Source organism: Mandrillus leucophaeus, unplaced genomic scaffold (assembly GCF_000951045.1).
Source record: "Mandrillus leucophaeus isolate KB7577 unplaced genomic scaffold, Mleu.le_1.0 Scaffold675, whole genome shotgun sequence".
Taxonomy (NCBI): domain Eukaryota; kingdom Metazoa; phylum Chordata; class Mammalia; order Primates; family Cercopithecidae; genus Mandrillus; species Mandrillus leucophaeus.
Genome location: NW_012107308.1, coordinates 740,787 through 750,611, shown reverse-complemented (window position 1 = coordinate 750,611; position 9,825 = coordinate 740,787). Strand labels below are relative to the sequence as shown.

General features: G+C 34.3%; 1 pseudogene; it reads left to right on the top strand.

Annotated features, from left to right (window-relative positions):
• Positions 1 to 2,282: 2,282 nt before the first annotated feature.
• On the top strand, positions 2,283 to 2,552 carry LOC105555233 (annotated as a pseudogene).
• Positions 2,553 to 9,825: the final 7,273 nt, after the last annotated feature.

The window sequence follows — 9,825 nt, the reverse complement described above, 5'->3', positions numbered from 1 at the left end:
ACCACAGGCTGGAAAGTGTAGTGTGGCAGGCGATAAACATGAGCTTGTTAATGAGTACAAAAATATCACTACATAGAAAGAATAAGATCTAATATTTGGTAGCACAATAGGGTGACCATAGTTAAAAATAATTTATTATGCACTTCAAAATAACTAGAAGAGTGGATTGGATGTTGCCGACACAAAGAAATAATAAATGATTAAGATGATGGATATTCCAATTACTCTGACTTAATCATTAAACATTGTATGTTTGTATTAAAATATCACATGTTCCCCATAAATTTGCGCAATTAGTGTATATCCATAACAAGAAAAAATTAAAAATAATTAAAATTTAAGAAATAAAAAGAAGAGTAAGAAGGAGAATCAGAACTTCTCAATTTACTTCACATGAGAGGCCTCATTGTCTTTTTCACTGTCAGTTTAGTTGTATCCTACATGCCATCTCTTACAATATTGCATATCTAGGTTTCCGATAAATTCAGAAGAATATTTTATTTGAAGCATTCAAATGTGACTACGTAGCAACATGGAATTTGAAAGATGTCTTAAACTCTGTCAAAAAGAAAAACAAAACAAAAATAAATAACCGAAAACAAAAATATTCATTTCCTCTTTATGTAGAGAGAAAAAGCTTTACATGGCACAAAAGTATGCTTCAACAAACTGACTTTATTGAAGGAAATAATAGAACCTGGTTTTCGCAAAGTTAATTGATAATGTTCAACGTACTTCAGTTTCAATCATCATGCTCATTTAGGTCTTGAATTTCTAAAATTTTAGGATTTACTAATTTTTAAGGACTCTTATATTCTAAATTGTATATAAGGACAGATCATTTTAGAAGTGTTATTTGTCTGAAATGTATGTATATTATCTCAAATATATATATCTTCCTGAATGTTGTTCAATAATTATTTGTTTTTCTTGAAATCTACCCCTTTCCTTCTGAGACACCCTGCGTTAATCGTGCCTGCAAAACTCCTTTTTCTTTCTAGTTTTATGTCAAGTAGCATCTGCTCTGAGAAATTGGTATTCTCCACCTAAACACTATAATTTGTCAGATGTCCCTCCTGTTTGATCTAACTTTGTAATCCCAAAACTCTTTATGTTTATCTTTATTATGACAAATTGTATACTGTGCTTTAAATATTGATTTGTTTTTTTTTTTTTTGCCTGCGTCAAGCACACCGCTGTAACATTTTAAAGGGCAAAAATGGGGCCTTAAACTTTTGTTTTTCATCACTTCAAAATCACCTGCTTAAAACATGGCAGGCACTTGATACTGCTTGCTCACTGAGACACATAAATGAAACGTAGATGTTTGCATAATGCTTTCTAAGATTACCATTTTTTTGGTTTCTGCTGTAGAAGTATTTTAAAGTAATTGCTCTGCCTTTAAATAACACATGTCCAATTTGGAATTATCAGCTTGTTTCTCTGCACTGAAAACTATTTTTTATGAAAAGATTTCAAACACACTTAGAATCTTAAAAATGTATTTCATTCATCTCACGTATTATTTTTTAACACAACCGTATTTTAAATTTGCCATCAATTTTATTCTTCCAGTGTTCAAGAACAAATAGAATCCATCAAATGTTTATACCCTTGTTATTCCAATATTTTTTTTCAGCTGTTCTCCTTAGCACTGAGCTTGCTTCTATTTAATCTATTGTGGGTAATTAAATCGTAACATTTTCCTTTGTACAGATATAACTAAACAGTTATACAATCCCACACTCTAATTGCAAATCATTTAAATCTTATTAATTGATTAATGCATTCATCATTCATTTGAGGTGATGTGGTGAGTCTTCAGAGATAACACCACAGGACAAAACTTCTAGAAAATTCATTATGATCACATAGATTGTGCATCTTCCACACATTCCTTATCTATAGTACTTCCTATCAGTGGGGACTTTGCATACTACCTGTATAAGTCAGTGCTGGCACAGAATCAGACAGGCACAGTGCCCTCTCTAAGAAAATAAAACACTAGTAATCCCACCCAAATATATATAATGTCCTGTTCAATTATTAGAAGGAGATTATCACCAATATAAGCACTATCTATAATGAGGAAATATGAAGTCTTGATTACTTTTATGACACATAAACCATAATCACCATTAATTTAATGATTACCAACATAGGCAAAAAGAAGCAAAAGCAATAAACATATACAATTCTAGGCTCCTGGTGCTTCTTGAATGCTTGTTTATGCAGACTTGTTACCTCTTTTGTGAAATGGCAGCCAAAAAGACTCTGGGACTATGGCTGATGAAAAACTCAAGGAAAGATTCAAGACCAAGAACAATGATGGTATTAATTTGAGGGTGGCAGGTCATGATGGTTCTGTAGTGCAGTTTAAGATGAAGATGAAGAGGTATACACCACTTAGTAAACTAATGAAAGCCTACTGTGAACGACAGGGCTTGTCAACGAGGCAAATCAGATTCCAGTTTTACAGGCAGCCAATCGATGAAACAGACACATCTGCACATTTGGAAATGGGGTATGAAGATACAACTGATATGTTGTAGCAGTAGACAGGAGGGATCTGCGAAAAAGGAAAGCAGCCAGGGAAGGTGCATCTCATCTTCATTCCAGAACAATGTCCTTAACAGACCAAGATTACATTCTCAATTAGGAAACTGCAATTTGGTTCCATCACATCCTGACTACTATGATACACCTTTTCTTTTTCTTTTCCTTTCTTTCTTTTTTTTTTTTTTTTTTCTGGACAGGATCTTACTCTGTTGCCCAAGCTGGAGTGCAGTGATGTGATCATGGTTTACTGCAGCCTTGACCTCCCAGACTCAAGCAATCCTTCCAACTCAGCCACCACATTAGCTGGGGCTACAGGCAGGTGCCACCATGCCCAGCTATTATTAAAAATTTTTTGTAGAGATGAGATCTCTCTCTGTTGACCAAGCTGTTCTCAAACTCCTGAGCTCAAGTAATCCTCCTGTGTCGTCCTCCCAAAGTGATGGGATTACAGGCATGAGCCAGCACGCTGGGTCCATTCCTTAATTGTATGTAAAAGAACTGTTATATGTGGGAGGAAAGGTGGGTGGATCACTTGAGGTCATGAGTTTGAGACCAGTCTGGCCAACATGGTGAAACCCCATCTCTACGAAAAATATAAAAATTAGCTGGACATGGTAGTGCACGCCTGTAATCCCTACTAGGGAGGCTGAGGCAGGAGAATTACTTGAACCCAGGGGGTAGAGGTTGCAGTGTGCCAAGATCACGCCACTAAACTCTAGCCTGGATGCCAGAGTGAGACTCTGTGTCAAAGAAAAAAAAAGAATAAAAAGAGCTGTTATATGTGCATTTTATATATATATGTGTGTGTGTGTGTGCGCGCGCGCGTATATATGTATGTGTGTGTGTGTGTGTGTGTATATTTTTTTTTCCACTGAATGGCTAGTGGTATGTTTTGACCAACATCAAGTGGAGCTGAGAGAGGGGAAAATCCTGGTTTTGTGACAAAATCCCCTTTGTACATTAGTGTCATGCTCATTAAGCTCTTCTCTTTATATTCTAGTAAGTTACTTTGTTCTCACTGTTTTAGCAACAACAACAACAAAATAAAAATCCTTGTGTGGCTTGTTCAGTTGAAGAATTTTAACATTTTCATATATCATTATAAAATCAAGGACAATTTTATAATTTCTTTTGTACGGTAGGATAATCTGTCTTTAATTAGGGATAAATTAATCTAAATAAAATAAATCCTAAACAGTTTTTCTTTCAAGTCTCTCTTTTTTTTTCCCCTTGATGATATCTCACATAATCAAGTCAAATGTCTTGTTGTTGAAATAAACTTCTTGCTTAAAAAATGTTCTAGTACCTAAACAGGGATAATAGGTCATAAAGTAAACTTTAATATTAGTACAGCTAGTAGTATAAGAAGGATAAAATTATTTTATTTATAAAATGTACAGGCTGATCAGTGAAAAATAGAAGCAGAGATCTGGAATGGTAAAACATAATAACTGAAATTCCAAACTCAGTGGATTTCATAAGTACCTGATTGAACGCAGCAATTTAGTCAGTTGGAATATTAAATCAATTGATATTGTTTTGGCACAAAATTCAAACCAAAAAGAAAAAAGAAGAGGTATGGAAGATCATTCCAGAAGCAGTAATATTTGACAAATGAGAACTAGAACTAGAGAAAAAAGATAAATTGGATGACAGAAAGGGAAAGTTGTGAATTCTTGAAAAAAAATTAACAAAATGTTTTCTGAATTAAGTTAATCAAGGCTCACCAAATATGTAATAAACCAAAGACACTGCTACATGTTACTGTCAAAAAGAAAACAAATTCATGAAAATAATTGTTTTTTTCTTAATAATTGTTAATGCACTAGTATATAATTCCTTATATAAATTTTGTTGATTAATTGCGTTTGAGAATCTCAGAACTTTTTAGACTTAAAAAGATAACCTGCAATACCTTAAACTTCCACATCAAGAAAATTGGAGAAATAGGGGTTATTCAAATTTACATAAATCAGGAGAAAATCAGAGCAGAAAAATAAAGAAAATCAACCATACATACAGCTGATTCTAAGACAACATCAATAAAATTGATAAAACTCCATCCAGGATAACCTGGGGAAAAACACACAAAAGAGAAGAAGTTTCTGATATTAATTAAAAAGACTGACATTTTTAATGATGGACATTAAAAATAATAAAGAATACTACAATGAACTCTGTGCCCTGAAAACTGATAACTTAAATTTAATAGACTAATTCTTAGAAAGATGCAAACCGCCAAAATTCACACTAGAAAAATAGATTTTAGGAATGGATCTGTATCTACCAAAAAGATTGATGATAATAAAATAACTATTAAAATAATTAAAATTTATTTATTATTATTAAATAAAATAACCATGCCAAAATAGCACCAGGTCCAGATGATTTTACTGTTAAATTCTACTAAACTTTTATGGAAAAAATAACATTAATCCTCTACAATATTTTCCAGAATATACAAGCACAGGGAGCATTCCATAACTCATTCTCTGATGCCAACATTAATAATGAAATAATGTAAGGACTTTACAGTAGAGAAAAACTAACTACTCATTGCCACTATGAACATAGATACAAAAATTGTTAACAAAATATTAGCAAATATAATTCATTAATTCATAAAAATTGTTATATACCATGCTCAAGTGGGATTTACTCCAGGTATGCAAAGCTAGTTCAACTAAAGAACACCAATCAATGAAATTCTCCATATCAACAGGTTAAACAAGAAAAAATATGTATGATTATTTCAATATACTCAGAAAAGTATTTTAACAAATTCCAAAACACATCCATGAAAACACTATGGCAAACTACAGACAGCATCACATAACACAGATAGTATCAATAAACCACAAATAGAGGGCATCTTCCTGAAATCGAGAAAGATTATTTGCAAAAACCTACACTGAAAATCAAACAGTGGTGAGAAACTAGGTGCTTTTCTCCTGAGATTATTAACAAAGCAATTTTGTCTTCTTCTCTCACTACTTCTACTTAAGATTGTACAGGAATTTATACATAGGAAAATATTTTTTAAAAAATTATCAAATGTATACAGATTGAAAGGAAAAAAAGAAAACTGTCTTTATTTGCAGATGATGTAATAGACTATCAAGAAAATCCTAGAGAATATTCAAAAGTCTGCTGAAACTAGTAAGCAAGGACACATGATAAAAGATCATTTAACAAAACTCAGTTGCTTTTTTGAACATATGCCATGGACTGCTGGAATTCTAAATTTTTAACCTTTCTTTTAAAATGTCACTACAAATAAATGCATAAAAGATTAAAAACATAAACAAGATCTGTATGAAGAAAATTACAAATTACTGATGAAATAAATAAAAGAAAATATAAATAGACATATAGTCTATGTTAATGTATCGGTAAAATTAAGATATAAATTCTTCCCAAATTTAACTAAAATTTAAAAAAAATCTCTGGGAGTTATTTTGCAGATATTGATAAAATTGTTGTATAGTTCACATGGAAAGGCAAAATACATAGCCAGCGCAATACTGAGAAAGGAAAACAAATTGAGACAGGGTGCAGTGGTTTGTTTGCAATTCCAGCACTTTTGGAGGCCAGGAAAGGCTGATCAATTGAGGTCAGGAGTCCAAGACTGGCCTGGCCAATAAAGTGAAACGCCGTCTCTTCTAAAAATCCAAAAAAATTAGCTGGGCATGGTGGCACACACCTTTAATCTCAAGTACTCGGGAGGTAGAGGCAGGAGAATTGCTTGAAATGACAGTTGCAGTGAGCCAAGATGGCGCCATTGCACTCCGGCCTGGGTGACAGAGTCAGACTCAGTACTCCCACCAAAAAAAAAAAAAAAAGAGAGAAAAGAAAAGCAAATTGGAAGAAATATTCAATCTCGGCTGGGCGCGGTGGCTCACGCCTGTAATCCCAGCACTTTGGGAAGCCGAGGCGGGCGGATCACAAGGTCAGGAGATCGAGACCACGGTGAAACCCCGTCTCTATTAAAAAAAAAAATACAAAAAATTAGCCGGGCGTGGTGGCGGGCGCCTGTAGTCCCAGCTACTCAGGAGGCTGAGGCAGGAGAATGGCGTGAACCTGGGAGGCGGAGCTTGCAGTGAGCCGAGATCGCGCCACTGCACTCCAGCCTGGCGACAGAGCGAGACTCCATCTCAAAAAAAACAAAAAAAAAAACAAAAAAAACAAAAAAGAAATATTCAATCTCAAGAGTTAATATAAAGCTACTGTAAGCAAGACAGTAAGGTAATGGCAGTCAAATAGAAGGAAAACCAGTGGAACAGAATGGAAACCCCAGAAGCCAACTCACATAAATTCGGTCACTTAATCTTTGATAAAGGCAAAAGGACGATTCAATGGAGAAAGGATATTCTTTCCAAAAATGTTGCTGGAACAATTGAATTTATACTCAAAATGGACCATAGGCTTACATGTAAAATGTAAAACTATGTAATGGCTGGAAGAAAACATGGGAGGAAATCTAGGTGACCTTGGGATGGGTGTTGAATTTTTAGATACATCAGTAAAGCATAATTAATAAAATAAAACCTAATTTATCTTTACTAAAATTCAAACTTTCTTTTCTACAAAAAATACTCTGAAGAATTTTGAAAACAAAAAGATTAAACATTGTAAGTAACTTCTCCAACTTCAAAAATAATTGGCAGAACCAGAATGATAATTCAATTTGTCTGATTCTAAATTCTGTGTCTTCTAACTTACTGTATGGCAGTAACATGTTTAAACAGTATGTGAAAGTTACTATAATATGTCTCAAATAATCAAAAAGCAGGTGTAAGGAGAAGAATAAATATGGCTGTTCATGTGCCCAAGATTAATTGGCAAGTTTCCAAATGATCTCATATCTTTATTAGATCATATCTCAATTGAACATTTCTTTTTTGATCTTTCAAATTGTTCATAAAAACATATTGCTGCAAAACCTGATCATGCCTCATCAAATTTCATTATGTATTTAATTAAGATATTAATAAGACAACTCTGAAAATGAATGAGGAATTAACCTACCAGTTTATTGTTAATAGCCAAAATTATTAGCCGGCCCTACTTTCCTGCATCACACAGCACTTGGTAAATTAATTTTCACTTACTGATTTAAGTACTCTTCCCTATTATTTGTAAAAATTTTTCTCATATATTTTCTAAGAACCATTTAGAAATGGCTCATTTAACCTTTTCAAAACATAACAATGTAATTTCGAACCTAGCATTTTGCTCTTTATGAAAATAACCCCATTTAACACCCTTTATACTTAAGTTTCACAGTCCCTTTTTAATTTAAATAGCTACCTTAATAATAAGAAATTGGTATACATCTATCATACTGGTCACACATTATTTACCTGCCAACACATTTTCATTTAAATTGAAATACTAACAATGTTACCATTAAATTCAATTTATGTGTTTAAATTAAAGAGTGTTTTCTAAGGAATTATAGCCTGGAATCAGTAAAATCTGGTGTTATGGAACTAAATTTAAAACTTTTTTATTTGGTAAAACTAGAAGTTTTTTCATATAAGCAAAATTGTAAAATATAGAAAATATGAAAAGATAAAAACATTCTTTTTTTCATTATGTGGTCCTTTTTCAAAACTTTTATTTTAATTTAAGGGATACGAGTGCAGGTTTGTTGCATAGGTAAACTTGTGTCTTGGGGATTTGTTGAACAGATTATTTCATCACCCAGGCATTGAGCCTAGTACTCATTCACGGTTTTTACCGTGATTGGCCTTCCTCAGCCTCCAACATGCTGGGATTACAGGAGTGAACCACCACACCAGGTCTATAAACTCCTATCTATATCTATATCTATATCTAGAGATATCTAGATAAATCTCTGGATATATATATCTTCTATTAGTTCTGTCTCTCTAGGGAACCCTAACTAATACAGATTTTGGAATCAGGAGTGGTCCAAGAAGAATAGAATATTAAGGATGGAATTCTTTAATTTGTTTTGTTTTTTTTTGGAGTTAGCTGTTTAATATGATTAGACTGAAAAATGCTAAGGACTCTAATTCTAATAGTATGGAGAACATTAATAGTTTTTGGTGTTAACTGTTTAGAGGCGTATGCAGAATAAATGCATTTGACACTCCTAATTCACTGCTTGTGAAAGGCAAGGAGTTTAGTGATTCTACACATAATACTTTTGACCATACGTGGAGAAACAAGGAATGTAATGAAGCTAGTTGGCTGCTCCTAAGTTCAGTGGACAAAGTGATGAAATAAAATGATGAACTCAGACATTCTGTCTCCTGGCTTCAGAAGCAGACACTGAGCCTCAAATCTGCTAAGATTGCCCTGAGTGAGAGTCTTATCTCTTGTAGAAAAAGAGCTGAAATTGTAGAAAAATAGACACAAGCTCTTATCATGAGAGTCACTGGCCTGCAATAAAAGGTGCATTGACAGCCTCTCCAGGTGTCTATTGTTAAAGTGAGGGCATTGACTGGAAAAGAATGGGACCCTGCAACTTGGAATCTGGATGTGTGGGAGGACCCTGATGAAGCTGGGTTCCTAAACTCTAACAAACCTTTATCAACAGAAGGAACAGCTTCCCCATTCCCAGTAGTGGCAACATCCCCTCCCCGATTCATGCTGCCATCAGCCTTTCCACCTTTGCCTAAGGAGATAAACCCTGTGCTGCCTGAGCCAACAGTGATGGCCTCCCCTGAGACAGTTGCCAGGCAAGATAATGTTGATTCTTCTCAGGAGCCATCCCCAACACCTCTGTTTTCTTCTATAACTATAACTAGACTAAAGTCCTGCTGGGCCCCTAGAGGTGAGGTTGAGAGTGACCCATGAGGAGGTGTGCTACACTCAAAAAGAATTGCTTAAGTTCTCTAATTTATATAAACAGAAATCTAGAAAACAAACATGGGAATGGATATTAAGAGTATGGGATAATGGTGGAAGGAACATAGAATTGGATCAGGCTGAATTTATTGATCTGGGCCCACTAAGTAGGGACTCTGCATTTAATGCTGCAGCTTGGAGAGTTTAAAGAAAGGTTCTAATTGTTTGTTTGTTTGGTTAGCTGAGATATGAATTAAAAGATGGCCCACTGTGAGTGAACTGGAAATGCCTAACCTCTTTTGGGTTAATGTAGAGGAAGGGATCTGAAGGCTTAGGGAGATTGGGATGGTGAATTGGATTAGTCACTTTAGATCTACTCATCCAAGCTGGTAGGATCCAGAAGATATACACTTGACCAATGTCTTGCAAAATAGATTTGTGAGGGCG